The following is a 14,928-nucleotide window of genomic DNA, read 5'->3' as shown; positions in this document are numbered from 1 at the left end:
ACTGCATAATATTCTTATGCAAGTCTTATTCCAAGGCTTGAAGACTGACTTTTACGACTGCTGTTTAAAGCTGTAAGGAAAGTAATGTTTTTAGTAGAAGGGTAGGAGGATTTCATTCTTTTTCCCCACTATTTAAATAGTATATAATCATTAAAGAAAATTTTGAAACTGCTATAAAAAGAAAGTGAAATCACATAGTTTCATCATCTAAACATAAATAATATAAATCATTGCCTATGTGTTAATATACTTTGTTCCAAGCATAAGTATATTTTACCAATTCGTAATCATATTGAATATGGAATACACCATAGTAGCTTCTTCACTGAATTATATCAAAAGCACCTTTCATGTTATTTTATACTCCTAGTAAACATTCTCAATGGCTACATAACAGTTGATTGACTGTGGTTTCCTTAGTCATTTCCTGATAGTCGAACATTTAGTGTTTCCCATTTTTTTCAATATAAGTAATTAGTACTGTGATAAACTCCATTGCCTGTAATGGGATTAGTTCCTTATGATAAATCCTCAGAAATAGATTTCCTAGGTCAAAGACACAAATATTTTAAGCTACTAGGTGCATATTGCTAAATGGCTTCCCAAATGATTTGTAATAATTTATTTCCCAGTTATAAGAAGTACCTCTTTAACACAATCTTTTCTTTTTCTTTAATTGAAGGATAACTGCTTCACAGAATCATGTTGGTTTCTGCCAACCCTCAACATTTCTCTTAGTCTAAAAATAACACTTTGGAGAAGGAAATGGCAACCCACTCCAGTATTCTTGCCTGAAAAATCCCATGGATGGAGAAGCCTGGAAAGCTACAGTCCATGGGGTCGCAAAGAGTCAGACAGGACTGAGTGATCTCACAGAAAGACAGAAAAAATAACATTTAGCTACTTTTCTTCACAACTGCATGAATCTCCATTAACAGGAGAAGAGAGATGTGAAGAACTCTTGCATATTCTCTGATTCAAATATCATTGGATGTTGTGGATGTTTCCTGAGGAAAAAAAAAAATACTGCAGCAAAATAAATGAAAACTAAAGGGGAATAAAGTATCATTAGCATATCTACATCCTTTATTATTGCTCTCTAATTTAACTATCCCAAAGCCAATTCTTCCAAAATCAGTCCCATTTGATCTATTTTACTGAGGGTTCAGGTCTCCAAAATATACTGCCATCTGTTATGCTGGCTTCCCTTTCTGGTCCCACTACACACAAGCTGAGTAAAAGTATTACAATAAAAGTATATAAAACTATTGCATGGTTCAGTTCAGTTCAGTCCAGTCCCTCAGTCGAGTCCGACTCTTTGTGACCCCATGAATCGCAGCACGCCAGGCCTCCCTGTCCATCACCAACTCCTGGAGATTACTCAAACTCATGTCCATTGAGTCAGTGATGCCATCCAACCACCTCATCCTCTGTCGTCCCCTTCTCCTCTCACCTTCAATTTTTCCCAGCATCAGGGTCTTTTCAAATGAGTCAGTTCTTCACATCAGAGCATGGTGCTCTGGGACAAAGAAAGAAATGATTCTATCTATATTCTGTATTTGACTTAGCTTCCCTGTTCCCTGGTGGCTCAGACGGTAAAGCGTCTGCCTACAATGTGGGAGACCTGGGTTCGATCCCTGAGTAGGGAAGGTCCTCTGGAGAAGGAAATGGCAACCCACTCAGGTACTCTTGCCTGGAAAATCCCATGGGAGGAGCCTGGTAGGCTACAGTCCACAGGGTCGTAAAAAGTCGGACACAACCGAGCAACTTTACCTCCTATTGGCTCACATGATAAAGAATTTGCCTGCAATGCGGGAAACCCAGGTTCGATCCCTGCATGTGGAAGATCCCCTGGAGAAGGGAATGGCAACCCACTCCAGTATTCTTGCCTGGAGAATCCCATCGACAGAGGAGCCTGGCAGGCTACAGTCCATGGGGCTCCTAAGAGTCAGACACGAATGAGCGAGTAACACATACCAACTCTCAGTTACACAAAAAGGCTTGAGAAACAAGGATAATTCTCTAACAATTCAATGCTAACTGATATTTCTTAATCAACTACAAATGCAAAGATTTACACAGACTTCCACTAAACTTCCTCATTAAAATGGAGCTTTCTAACACCCATTTCCTGAACATACCTAATAAAACACTTCTTGCTGTCAGTATTTACATAACTTGCCTATACAATATAGTTCTCCTGGATATATTATTTTGTACTTTTAGTCTTATTTCAAAAACTCTGTATACAAAGTCATATGCCTATTAAAATTTGCATTCTCTATTCAAATACAAAGATATAAACTAAAGCCAATAATGAAGCAGAGAAAGGTTAGATAAAACTTGCTATTCTTTCACACAAACTCAGATCTGCTTTATCTCTTAATAAAGCTGTACAGAAAAGGACATGGCTTTGAAAATTGTAGGACTGTGATCAAACTGATTCTATGGTTTCTTTACTGCTGCTGCTAAGTCGCTTCAGTCATGTTCAACTCTGTGCAACGCCATAGATGGCAGCCCACCAGACTCTCCCGTTTCTGGGATTCTCCAGGCAAGAACACTGGAGTGGGTTGCCATTTCCTTCTCCAATGCATGAAAGTGAAAAGTGAAAGTGAAGCCACTCAGTCGTGTTCAACTCTTAGCGACTCCATGGACTACAGCCTACCTGGCTCCTCCCATGGGATTTTCCAGGGACGAGTACTGGAGTGGGTTGCCATTGCCTTCTCCAGTGGTTTCTTTAACTTCCCTGTTATTTTAATTACAAAAAAAAAAAAAAAAAGGAAAAACTGACATTATTTCATAGCCAGAGCATATAAAGTATACCTTTCCCAGAAAAAATAATCCTCTCATTTCCTGAATTTAAAAGCTCAGGCCTGGATATTCCCCTTTCTGGTAAGCTCTCCTTCAGTTAGTAGCCGTTTGCATAGATCACAGTGAGGCTGAAAAGGAGGAAAATCCTCTGGCAATAAGGCAGAGAGAATAGACGGCCTCTACTAAGCTATTCAGTGTTCAGTTTGAAAAAGAAAAATTATAAAATTAATCAATAAATTAAAATGTATTTGGATCCTAAATTAAGAGTTTTAAAAAGCTAATGGCTTTCTGTTTCAGCCTGCTTTAAAATACAACCTGATATCAATCTCTGTGGTGAAAGGTTTTCCAGGAGACAGGATCTTTCAGTTCAGTTCAGTTGCTCAGTCATGTCCAACTCTTTGCGACCCCATGGACTGCAGCACGCCAGGCATCCCTGTCCCTTCACCAACTCCCGGAAACTACTCAAACTCATGTCCACCACGTCGGTGATGCCATCCAACCATCTCATCCTGTGTCATCCTATTCTCCTTCCGCCTTCAATCTTTCCCAGCATCAGGATCTTTTCAAATGAGTTGGTTCTTCATCTCAGGTGGCCAAAGTGTTGGAGTTTCAGCTTCAGCATCAATCCTTCCAATGAATACTCACGACTGATTTCCTTTAGGATGGACTGGTTGGGTCTCCTTGGAGTCCAGGGATTCTCAAGAGTCATCTCTAACACCACAGTTCAAAAGTATCAATTCTTCAGCACTCAGCTTTCTTTATAGTCCAACTCTCACATCCATACATGACTACTGGAAAAACCATAGCTTTGACTAGATGGACATTTGTTAGCAAAGTAATGTTTCTGCTTTGTAATATGCTGTCTAGGTTGGCCATAGCTTTTCTTCTAAGGAGCAAACATCTTTTAATTTCATGGCTGCAGTCACCATCTGCAGTGATTTTGGAGCCCCAAAGATAGTCTCTCACCATTTCCATTGTTTCCCCATCAATTTGCCATGAAGTGATGGAACCAGATGCCATGATCTTAGTTTTCTGAATGCCGAGTTTTAAGCCAACTTTTTCACTCTCCTCTTTCACTTTCATCAAGAGGCTCTTTAGTTCTTCTTTGCTTTCTGCTATAAGGGTGGTGTCATCTGCATATCTGAGGTTATTGATATTTCTCCCAGCAATCTTGATTTCAGCTTGTGCTTCATCCAGCCTGGCATTTCACATGATGCACTCTGCATATAATAAGTAGGGTGACAATATACAGCCTTGATGTTTGATGTACTCCTTTTCTGATTAAGACCCAGTCTGTTGTTCCATGTCCAGTTCTAACTATGGCTTCTTGACCTGCATACAGATTTCTCAGGAGGCAGGTCAGGTGGTCTGGTATTCCCATCTCTTTCAGAATTTTCCACAGTTAGTTATGATCCACACAATCAAAGGCTTTGGCATAGTCAATAAAGCAGAAGTAGATATTTTTCTGGAACTCTCTTGCTTTTTCCATGATCCAGTGGATGCTGGCAATTTGATCTCTGGTTCCTCTGCCTTTTCTAAATCCAGTTTGAACATTTAGAAGTTTACGGTTCATGTACTATTGAAGCCTGGCTTGGAGAATTTTTAGCATTACTTTGCTAATGTGTGAGATGAGTGCAATTGTGCGGTAGTTTGAACGTTCTTTGTCATTGTCTTTCTTTGGGATTGGAATGAAAACTGACCTTTTTCAGTCCTGTGGCCACTGTGGTTTTCCAGATTTCCTGGCATATTGAGTCAAGCACTTTCACAGCATCATCTTTCAGGATTTGAAATAGCTCAACTGGAATGCCATCACCTCCACTAGCTTTGTTCGTAGTGACGCTTCTTAAGGCCCACTTGACTTCACATTCCAGGATGTCTGGCTCTTGATAAGTGATCACACCATTGTGGTTATCTGGGTCATGAAGACCTTTTTTGTATAGTTCTGTGTATTCTTGCCACCTCTTCTTAATTTCTATGGTGAAAGGTTTTCCAGGATAATTGATCATTAATCCCATCATTTCCCAGGAGCTGAGCTGCCATGTGGGCAAGCCCCACAGGCAACACCAGTAGCAGCAGCACTTTACAGCCTTTCCTGGGAAGGAAGGTATAAATGCCTAGCAACAGAAAGGAAGCAGCCAGCCTGTAAAGTTACCACTGTACTTCTGAAATAATCAAAACTTCTCACTTTTCTAGAAGGGGCTAAAGGAAACTTATAAAATCAGGGTTAATATGGGGGATAGGGTGAATCCAGCTTCCCCATGTGTATTCATTTCAATAGACTTTCCTTGTCAGCAGGAAATGAAACATTTACTCTGCCTTTATGGAATTGAGAAACTGCCCTTCCAACAGGAACTATTCAGTTCTGGGTGGCTGACCACAGGGCAAGCTAAAGTTCAGTGTTGATCTAAAGCACACCTTTATCCACTAACTAAAATGATTTTATCTGCATGTTGCTATACTGGTTGAAGATAAGATATTGCCATCCATATCCTGAGGCAGCAAAATATCTTTTTTACTGTTCCCCCTTTCTGAACTTCCAGTTCCCACTTTTTCTCTCATGGAATTATAACAAGCTTTTTTAAATTTAAGAGTTTCCTTTCCCTATTTTTAAAGCTTTGCTATTCACATCAAAGTAGGTACAACTATTGTTAATAATCTTTTAATCATTCATTTAAACATTTACCTTGTAGCACTGTCAACTCCTTAAACTGTATATACTTACACTGTCTTTATATCCACTTAAATCCACTTAACTCTGTTACCTGACCAAGTTAGAGGCTCCACCTGGCCAACAAGTTTACATCTCAACGTATGGGTGGATGTCCTATGGTCCCATGAATTTGCTAGCCTTGTCAGTTGTGGCACTTACAGATAACACATTGCCAGGTGGGAAAAGTGCATAAGAACAGTGTAAAAAAAGCAGTAAAAATAAAGTTCATTTTTCTTAATGCTACTAGCTTGAAAAAAAAAAAAATTTGGCTGGGTAAATCTTGGTTATGAGAAGTTGTCCTATGCATTTTTAGGATGTTCAGAAACATGCCTAGCTAGCCAGTATATGACAGTAGCAACTCTCTCTCACCTCTCAGCCCCAATGTAGCAATCAAAAACGTCACCAAACACTGCCAGATGTCTTTCGGGGACAAAACTGCCCACAGCTCAGAAACTATCTAATTAAATGAATTAACGAAACTATCTAATTAAAAAACTAAATGAACACAGATTGTTCTCAGCAATTAAAAAAAAAATCCTGTGATTAGGTATCATGTATGTGTGTGTGTGCTCAGCCACGTCTGACTCTTTATCACCCCATGGAATGTAGCCTGCCAGGCTCTTCTGTCCATGGAATTCTCCAGGCAAGAATACTGGAGAGGGTTGCCCTTTTCTACTCCAGGGGATCTTCTGGACTCAGGTACCATGTATAAACACAACAAATCATTTGTTTACAAGAAGGAGAAATTATAAAGTATCTCATTTAGTTTCCAGCAGTGTGAAAAGTTGAGAGGTTGCACAGGATTCGTAGCTAAGAGCACAAGAGACATTGCAGCCAGTTTACAGGAGTATACAAATCAGCTTCAACATGTATTAACCATGAAACCTTAAGTGGAATGAACATCTCTGTACTTTAGTTTCCTTATCTGAAAAATAGGGGAAAAGTTGATCCATGATTCACAGGGTGGTTGCAAAGAGTAAATGCTTTAAAGCATGTAACTGAACATAGTAAGGACTGTATTTGTTACTATCATCATCTTCATTTAATTTCATTTAAATTTATGGCAAAATCAGTTCACTTTCCTTCCAATTCTCTACCTTGGAGAAAAGCTATTATATGAAAAGGAATAGTAATAATGAGACTTAAGAAAATGGGTCAAAAACATCTTTCAAATATATCCTACATGATAACAACTGGCAGTTTAATCTGCATATATTTGGCACCTTGCAGTTTTCATATCAACACATATGAATCTGCCATATTCTTTAAACTGCATGATATGCCATTGTATAAATGAATCTATTTACCAGACCACTACTGATAAATACTTCAATTGTATCCAGTTTGTGTTTGTATGTGGGTGTTTTTTTTTTTTTTTTTGTATTATAAACAATGCTGCAATAAAGAATCCTGAACATGCAACTTGGTCAAATTTTGAAAGCTACTTTACAAAGCTGGGTTTCTATTTCAGCACTGAAGTAAATGTATTTCAGGTCTGTTACTAAAGCAAATTCTGACAATGCTAGTTATTACTTCTGCTAGACTTTACCAAAAGAATTTTAAAACACTCCTGTAAGTGGAGATGTGAGATGTTCTGGCCACATACAGTACAGTAACCACTCCAAGGCTGAAAAAACTATGAAGAGGACACTTTTTAGGAATAACTCAAGACATTTTTATGGGAGTTTCTTTGAACCAAAATTTTAACTATTATTAATCTATGTCTGCTAGTCAAATAGAAACAGTTATTCTTGGTGGCTTTGGAAAGAGTAAAGCAGGAGTTTTGTGGCTTCAGCACTCTCACATGTGAGATAGTAAACAAGAAGGGCTAAAGACATCAGTTTAAACTCAAAGAATAACAGATTGTACAATTAATTTGTTATTAGCTGTCTGAAGAATGGCCAAAATATACTGCTTATTTGATTTTCTAATTTTCCATTTATTTCTTCCATTTTGTATTTATTTAGATTCTTGGCAAAGACTCAAAATGAACATCTGCAAGACAAAGAATCCATTGCAATGTTGGAGACCTGGGTTCAATCCCTGGGTTTGGAAGATCGTCTAGAGAAGGGAATGGCTACCCACTCCAGTATTCTGGCCTGGAGAATTCCATGACAGAGGAGCCTGGGGGGCTACAGTCCATGGGGTCACAAAGACACAACAGCGACTTTCACTTTCGCAAGGCCTCAAAATGAACATACCTACACAAGGGAAGCCAAAATATCATTTTCCCCCAAGGAAAAAATATATAGTTTGCTTAAGTAAACTCCAAGACTGATTGATGATGGTTGGAAAATCTTTGCAAAAGTTATCAGAAACCAAAGATATTATCTGTCCCAAAAGATCAGGGTACTACTCAGCTCTAGCTATTTAGCAAAGATCATTATTGGTACTATCTGGCAGATCACACCAGGACACAAGAAAATAGCAATGCACACCCAATGCCCCATCCTTACAAATCTGCCAATATAGGGAACAACCTTGCCAAAATTAGCATCTTGTCTGAAGCCAGTATTTAATTCTCTTCAGACCTATTCAGTCATTTACTCCTGAACTTACACAAGCAAATTTGCAGAATATATATATATGTTATAAATATTTGGAATGTATCTATTATAAATATGAACAGGTTAGAATTCACCTGAAAAAAATCCAAATATTAAACAATCCATCAGTTTCAGGTTACTTACAGGTAGCACTATGAAAACCATGCTATTCAAAAATGCAGCTAGGACTGTTGGAAGGACGATTTGTTAAGCAAACTCTCCAAAAGTGGGACATTTGCAGTCATTTAAAAATATTACATTGTCATTACAGTTGTTAGACAATAATGGAAAAAAAAGATATGACAGACTGTTAAGACATGACGCATATAGAGATGACGATCAAGCAGGGAATGGAGAATACAATATATACTTGACTCTCCCACCACCAACAAACCTACCCAAATCTAACTTTATCCTCCATCAAGGTTACAAATTTTGGAGAAGTCTCCAATTTTTCGGATCACATACTTCTAAAGAAGCAAATCTGAAAATACAATGAAAATGTATGGCTAGCAACTCATTTATGCTATTAATGCTATTGTAAGTATTACTATAAAATAAAAAGAGTAAGACTAAAATAAGTAAAAACAAAAGTTCTAATATTTGTTCCCACACTGTAATAGTCAGTTTCACATATCTAAGGTGTGCATACTCTACTTTGAACTCCCGTTTCAGAAAATGACTTCACATTTTAATTCAGAAAACAAATATATACCCCTTTCATGATCTTGATAATTTCTAGTTCCTAAAAGACTAGAAAATTTTAAATGAGATATGCAGAAGACACTGCTCTGCACAGAGGCTTTCAACAAATACTAGTTATAATTAAAAATGATTACTGTAACTTAACTTAAAAGTGTGCCATTTCATGTTTACTTATCTATAAAATTAGATTCAGAAACAATGGATAGCACTTTTAAAAAAATCAAAAGTTTTGGGGATATGACATTAGATGTGAAAATGCGGGACAAAACATTTACCCAAATTATCCACTCCTTGTATTCTTAACTTCGAGTTGAAGTCTGTGAAATGTACATTAAATAAAATCAGGAACTGTTTGAAAAGTGAGAAAGTTAATTTTATGGTTTGGTAAGTCATTTACAGATTAGCTTAATCATATATGGTTGGGAAAGAAACCAGGAAGAAAAATAATTGTAAATGGAGAATAATTTTGGTTTATTTAGGTTTCCTGGCTTTGTGATAGAAGGTAAAAATGAGAGTTGACATTAACTGTACAGACCGTTTTCTGGCTCTGTATAAAGGCTAAAATCAATTTAATATCAGTACATATTTGAATTGTTTCAATTGTACTGGGGACATAGTTTCCAAATGACCTCATGTCTAGACCTCTGCCAATTTTCTACCATTGATTTCTTTGTCTTGTATCTTTGGAACCTGGGCCAATAGGATTTTTTTCTATCCGCTGTTTATGCCTATTGAATAATCTCTCAGTTTTAGACTTGGCCTCATGCTCTATCATGGAAGTCCCACAGAGTCACAACTTTTTTTTTTTTTTCTTTTTCTAAATCCCTTGCTACATCCCCAGTGCCTAGTACCTGGCATACTTCAAGCATTCAATACTGATATAAAGAATAAAGAAACCGATCCTTCCTCATACTTCAAGTCCTCTGAAGGCAGAAATAAAGAGTGAAACCTGTATACAGATAAAGACTTCCTTCTCTGTTGACCTCGAGTCCACCTTCACAAGTTGCAAGCACCCCAAATGCTACAGGTAACAGGAATCCCTACAGACAACCACAGGGTAAACATACGTCCCCTGTCCTCTGGCAACTACTTCTCAGTGTTTTGGTTTGTTTTTCCACATCTCTCCAACCTCTAAATATTTTAGTTCTTTGGGGTTCAGTCTTTTCTATCCTACTCACCCCATGCCATTTAGTCTTGAGGCTTTACATTTTTATCTCTGGCCTTGACCACTCCCTTGACTACAAATAATATATTGAACAGCCCACTCAACAGCTTCCAGATGTCTAGTAGATACCTCACCATAACTGAGCTTGAGTTCTGGATATCTCCCCTTCCCTAGAAAACAGCTGAAGTACCCACTCAGCCAAGTCAGGCCTTGATCAGACTAACTGCAGTCAACCCACAGACCAAAAAAGAAACTTTCACGGTTTCAACCACTGAGTTTTGAGGTGATTTGGTGTGCAGCAAATACTGATCAATACTTCACCCTAATTAAAATTGCAATTCTCCATCCTGACTCATGTTTCCTATCTCCCTTCTCTTTCTTTTCCTATATAGCACTTATTACTGCTGCTGCTAAGTTGCTTCAGTCGTGTCCGACTCCGTGCAAACCCATAGACAGCAGCCCACCAGGCTCTACCGTCCCTGGGATTCTCCAGACAAGAGTGCTGGAGTGGGTTACCATTGCCTTCTCCAATGTAGGAAAGTGAAAAGTGGAAGCGAAGTCGCTCAGTCGTGTCCGACTCTTAGCGACCCCATGGACTGCAGCCTACCAGGCTCCTCCATCCATGGGATTTTCCAGGCAAGAGTACTGGAGTGGGTTACTTATTACTAACACTCATATATTTTACTTATATCTCTTTTTTCTTTGCTATATCTCCCATTAAAATAAAAGCTCTACTTGGACAGACATTTTTGTTTATTTGATTCACTCCTCTATCCCCAGAACCTAGAAACGTACCTGCTACTCAAGCACTCATTAAATATATGATTAAATGAATTAACTATTAGCTCTGTATTCACACCTCCGATATAATTCCTTTATTACAATATTCAGTACTCTGCATTTTTGTCAAAAAATACAGTTCATATCTCTGTTCAATATGATCCATCTAATACAACTTAAACCCTGGTCATGAGATTAAAAATTTCCATTTTACTACTTAGCTTTGAAGATAGGCTCTTTAAGTTTTTCCAAAAGATATAAAGGAGTTTCACAGCCCTTGAGCTGCAAGCTTCTAGGCAAGTTTTAACTCCCTTAAATGTGTTTCCTGATCTATAAATTAGGGAAAATATCTACATCAAATACAAAGAACAAACAGCAATACAAATTTATGGAGAGATTTCATGCCAATCCCTGATAAAGGAATTGGATACTTGGTATTTTGCCTTAAAAGATATCCTGTGTTCCTACAGCTTTCTATGTCTCTTGAAAAGCACTTTGAATTTGTCTATTCCGCAAAAGACTCTAAGCTCTTTGCAAAATAACTAGCATTCAGTAAATATTTGATAAATGAATGAATATTAGCATTTAAAAATATTTACCTGATTAAAATAAACCTTTTTTAAGTACAATGCAGACACTCACTTTAGCTAATGACTTTTAAAAATTTTCTGGAATGAATAATCTTTAATAAAAAATACAGTATTGGAAATATACTAAGCCTTCAACTTTACAAAATTAAAAAAAGAACAAATAAAAGAAAAATACATGTATATGGATGGAATTTTTAAAGAGAAAAGTAAAACTACTGATTCTGAAGGAGAAAAAACCAAGATTAATAAAATCAAAGTTGGTTCTTGAAAAACTGAATAAAACAGACAACCACCTGGAAAGCCTAAGAAAACAGATAATGTATAATCTAAATGGAAATTTAAATCTACAAAGAATAGATTAAGAGAATTATTGAATACTGATGCAACTTTACATCAATATATTTTCAAATTTAGAGAAATAGTCGGTATGTTAAAATTTTTTATTTCCAAAGTTAACTCAAGAAAAGGTAGAAAAAATTATCAGATCAATAACCATATTATAAATTCAAATGTCTTCTGAAATCTACCACTAAATGAGCTATCACACTTGATTTTATAGGTTAGTTGTACATAATCTACAAGAATCAGATGATTCCTATGTGACTCATTAATCTATAGCAAAGAAAAAAAGATGGAAAATTTCCAATTCGTTTTTCAAAAGAAACAACCCAAATTCCAAAAGAGAGAATAAAGAAAAAGCTATCTTAAATTCTCCCAAAAATAAATATAAAACCCTGAATAAAATATCTGCAGCACAACAAATACAAGGTTCGCTACTACTACTTGTGTGATCATATGCAAATTATTTCACCTCTCTTAAATTTTTCCATCTGATCATAACAGAGATCATAACAGTATGTAAAGCAGGATATTATAAAGATCAATTAGCTAAGTTCTTAAAACAGTGGTTGGCATATGATAAATGTTCAATATGTGTTAGCTGTTACAATCAACTGCACTACCATTTTAAAGGGAAAAATAAGATATATAAATATTTGATAACTTTTTAGCAGACATTCTTTAAATAACACTGGTATTGCCTAAACATTTTAAAGAGTACTTATCTCTTGGCAACTGTTGCTCAAATTATACAAAGCATTAAAATACTGGTCATTCTCATTCAATGAAGTAACAATGTTCAGTATCATTATGATTATTCCATATTTTAGAAATTACACTGATGAAATAAAGCAAGACAACAAATATTGGAAGGGATTCAATTATTATTTTCAGGTGATACATAGCTAGAAAATTTAAGAGAGGAAGCAAAACTGAATCAATAAGGATATTTCAGTCACTAAACTGAGTAAAAGATATACCACAAATCAGTTTCTCTTTTACCAGTAGCAAAAACAAACTAAAAATTTTTAGGGGAAAAAGAGAACCCACTCACAGTAACAAAAATTATATAATATCCAGGAATAAATTTAATGAGAATGGTACAAGACATGATAAGCTATACAATATTTCACCAAACATAAAATACGTGAATACTTAAAATGTTGACTACCTCAGCAGTTTCTATATCTTCTCTATCAGCCAGACTAGAAACTTGGAATCCCTTCTAGTTTCATCCCTCTCATTCGTCCATTTGAAATCATTCAGTGTCCTATTTCACTTCATATATATTTCTTAAATTTGTCACCTTTTTGCTAACTCCACTTCAATTATCTCAGCCATCCCTTGGAAAGACTCCAGTCAAATAAATATTCTCCCTACTTCTGGGCTTATCTTCCTCAGAGTGTCAGAGTAATCAATCTAAAACACAAACCTAACTTTCAGGACCCAGTTTGAAACCAGAGATCATCACTTAATTCAAGATAGAGTCCCAGCTCAAAGGCTAGTACAGCCTTCAGTCATCTGGACCCAGCTCCATTTCCTCCTCCTCCTTTTCCCCTTTTTGGGTCTTAAAAATATGGCTGTTTCTCATATTGGGATACACAAGCATCTCTGACAAAAGATGTCAGACCTTTTTACAGCTCAATTTTTGGTGAAGATTTTCTTAGAAAGATGTTATTTTACATTAAAATAAATATGGAGATGCAAAATGTGTGTGACTCCTCAAGTTAAAATGCAAGCTTTCAAAGGATAGCACTTTGGGCAAACAGCTTTGACCCTTTCCCTCAGATCTAAATGGGGACAATGGTGAGGCACTTATCATTATGAATGAAAAGTCTAATGCTCTCAAACTGTTATCACTGTATTGCCAAGGACCTAAGATGTAACTGACACTTGCTGAGAACATAATTATGCCAGACAACTGTTCCTCATTGGTTAGCTCATTTTATAATAACCTGACATGACTTCATCTCTACCACTCTCTCTCACCCTCGCTTTCTACTCCAGCCATAGCAAGGTCCTTGCTTGGCTTGATAATATAAGCTTCCTTGTATTATCAGGCTCCATTTCAAAGCTTTTCCCCTTGCTATTCTATCTAGAAATGTCTCCCCTTAGAAAGCACAGGTCTTTTTCGATTCTTCAAGTATTTTTCAAATGATGCTTTCTCTATCCTGACCTCCCATTTCTCTTTTTTAAACCATTAATCTAGAAGAGTAATTCTCTTTTCCTCCATCTCCCTTTCTTTACTGTGTTTATTGTTTACTGTTTTTTCCCCCCATCAGAATGTAATGGTAGGATTTTTGTTTCATAACAATAGGATTTTTATTTAGCGAATCTAATGCTTAGACCAATGCCTAGCAGAATGCAGGCTCCAGGTATTTACTGAGTGAGCAATCTTATGAAATAGGTGCTACTGTTAGTCAGATTTTACTTCAAGATGAGATCGCAACAGTGAGAATGTGCCTACGGTCACATCGTAAAAGGTAGACCTAGGATTTGTAAGCAAACAGCCTAGCCTAGCTCCACTCGTTACCATAATCGGATGATGCCTCTAATTGGTGAATTTTGTATGTACTATTATCCAGTACATTTAATTCCTTCCCAGCAGGGTCCCTAACTAGCAGGATTAGGGTACTTTATACACTCGATAATTGTTTACAGAATGAATAAATGCATAAACACATTAATTACCCAATGATTTATGCCTCAAATTTTTTTTAACCTTTCAGAATGAAATTGCTTTTTAATATAAAAATAATTAGTCTTTAAAAATGTAGTGACGCAAAATAGGCTTTCTTTGAATTGACAAAACACAATTTCTGACAAATGGTTTAATAAAAAGGATGTATACCCAGTTCTTAGTTTTCTCCAAACTCGCTTTTAAAGCTTCATTCAACAATAGCATACATTAAGCAAAAAAGTTCCAGAACCAGTCTGACTCATTTCATGATATTCACATGCATACTATTTCTGAACAAAAACCGCAAACAGTGCCATTTCCTGAGACACCAAGATTTATAAAGCAATCAATCACGTCAAATAAAAGCAGATACCTTCACTTACAAAACTGACGCTAATAAGAACAGCCTTCGGAGCAACACCTGGCACAGGAGTCACCTGGGCCAGCTTTCTCAAATAAATTGACAACGACTATCATAAGCGCATGACTAACTTGCCACCGAATCCGAACGGCCACAGGTTTACTCTCAGAAACAAACATTCCTCAGTAGAAGCGGTGGACAAACAAGCGATTTTAAAAACAGGCCTCTCCCAGGCCGCCTC

Source organism: Budorcas taxicolor, chromosome 1, assembly GCF_023091745.1.
Source record: "Budorcas taxicolor isolate Tak-1 chromosome 1, Takin1.1, whole genome shotgun sequence".
NCBI lineage: Eukaryota > Metazoa > Chordata > Mammalia > Artiodactyla > Bovidae > Budorcas > Budorcas taxicolor.
This window is presented reverse-complemented; position numbering follows the sequence as displayed.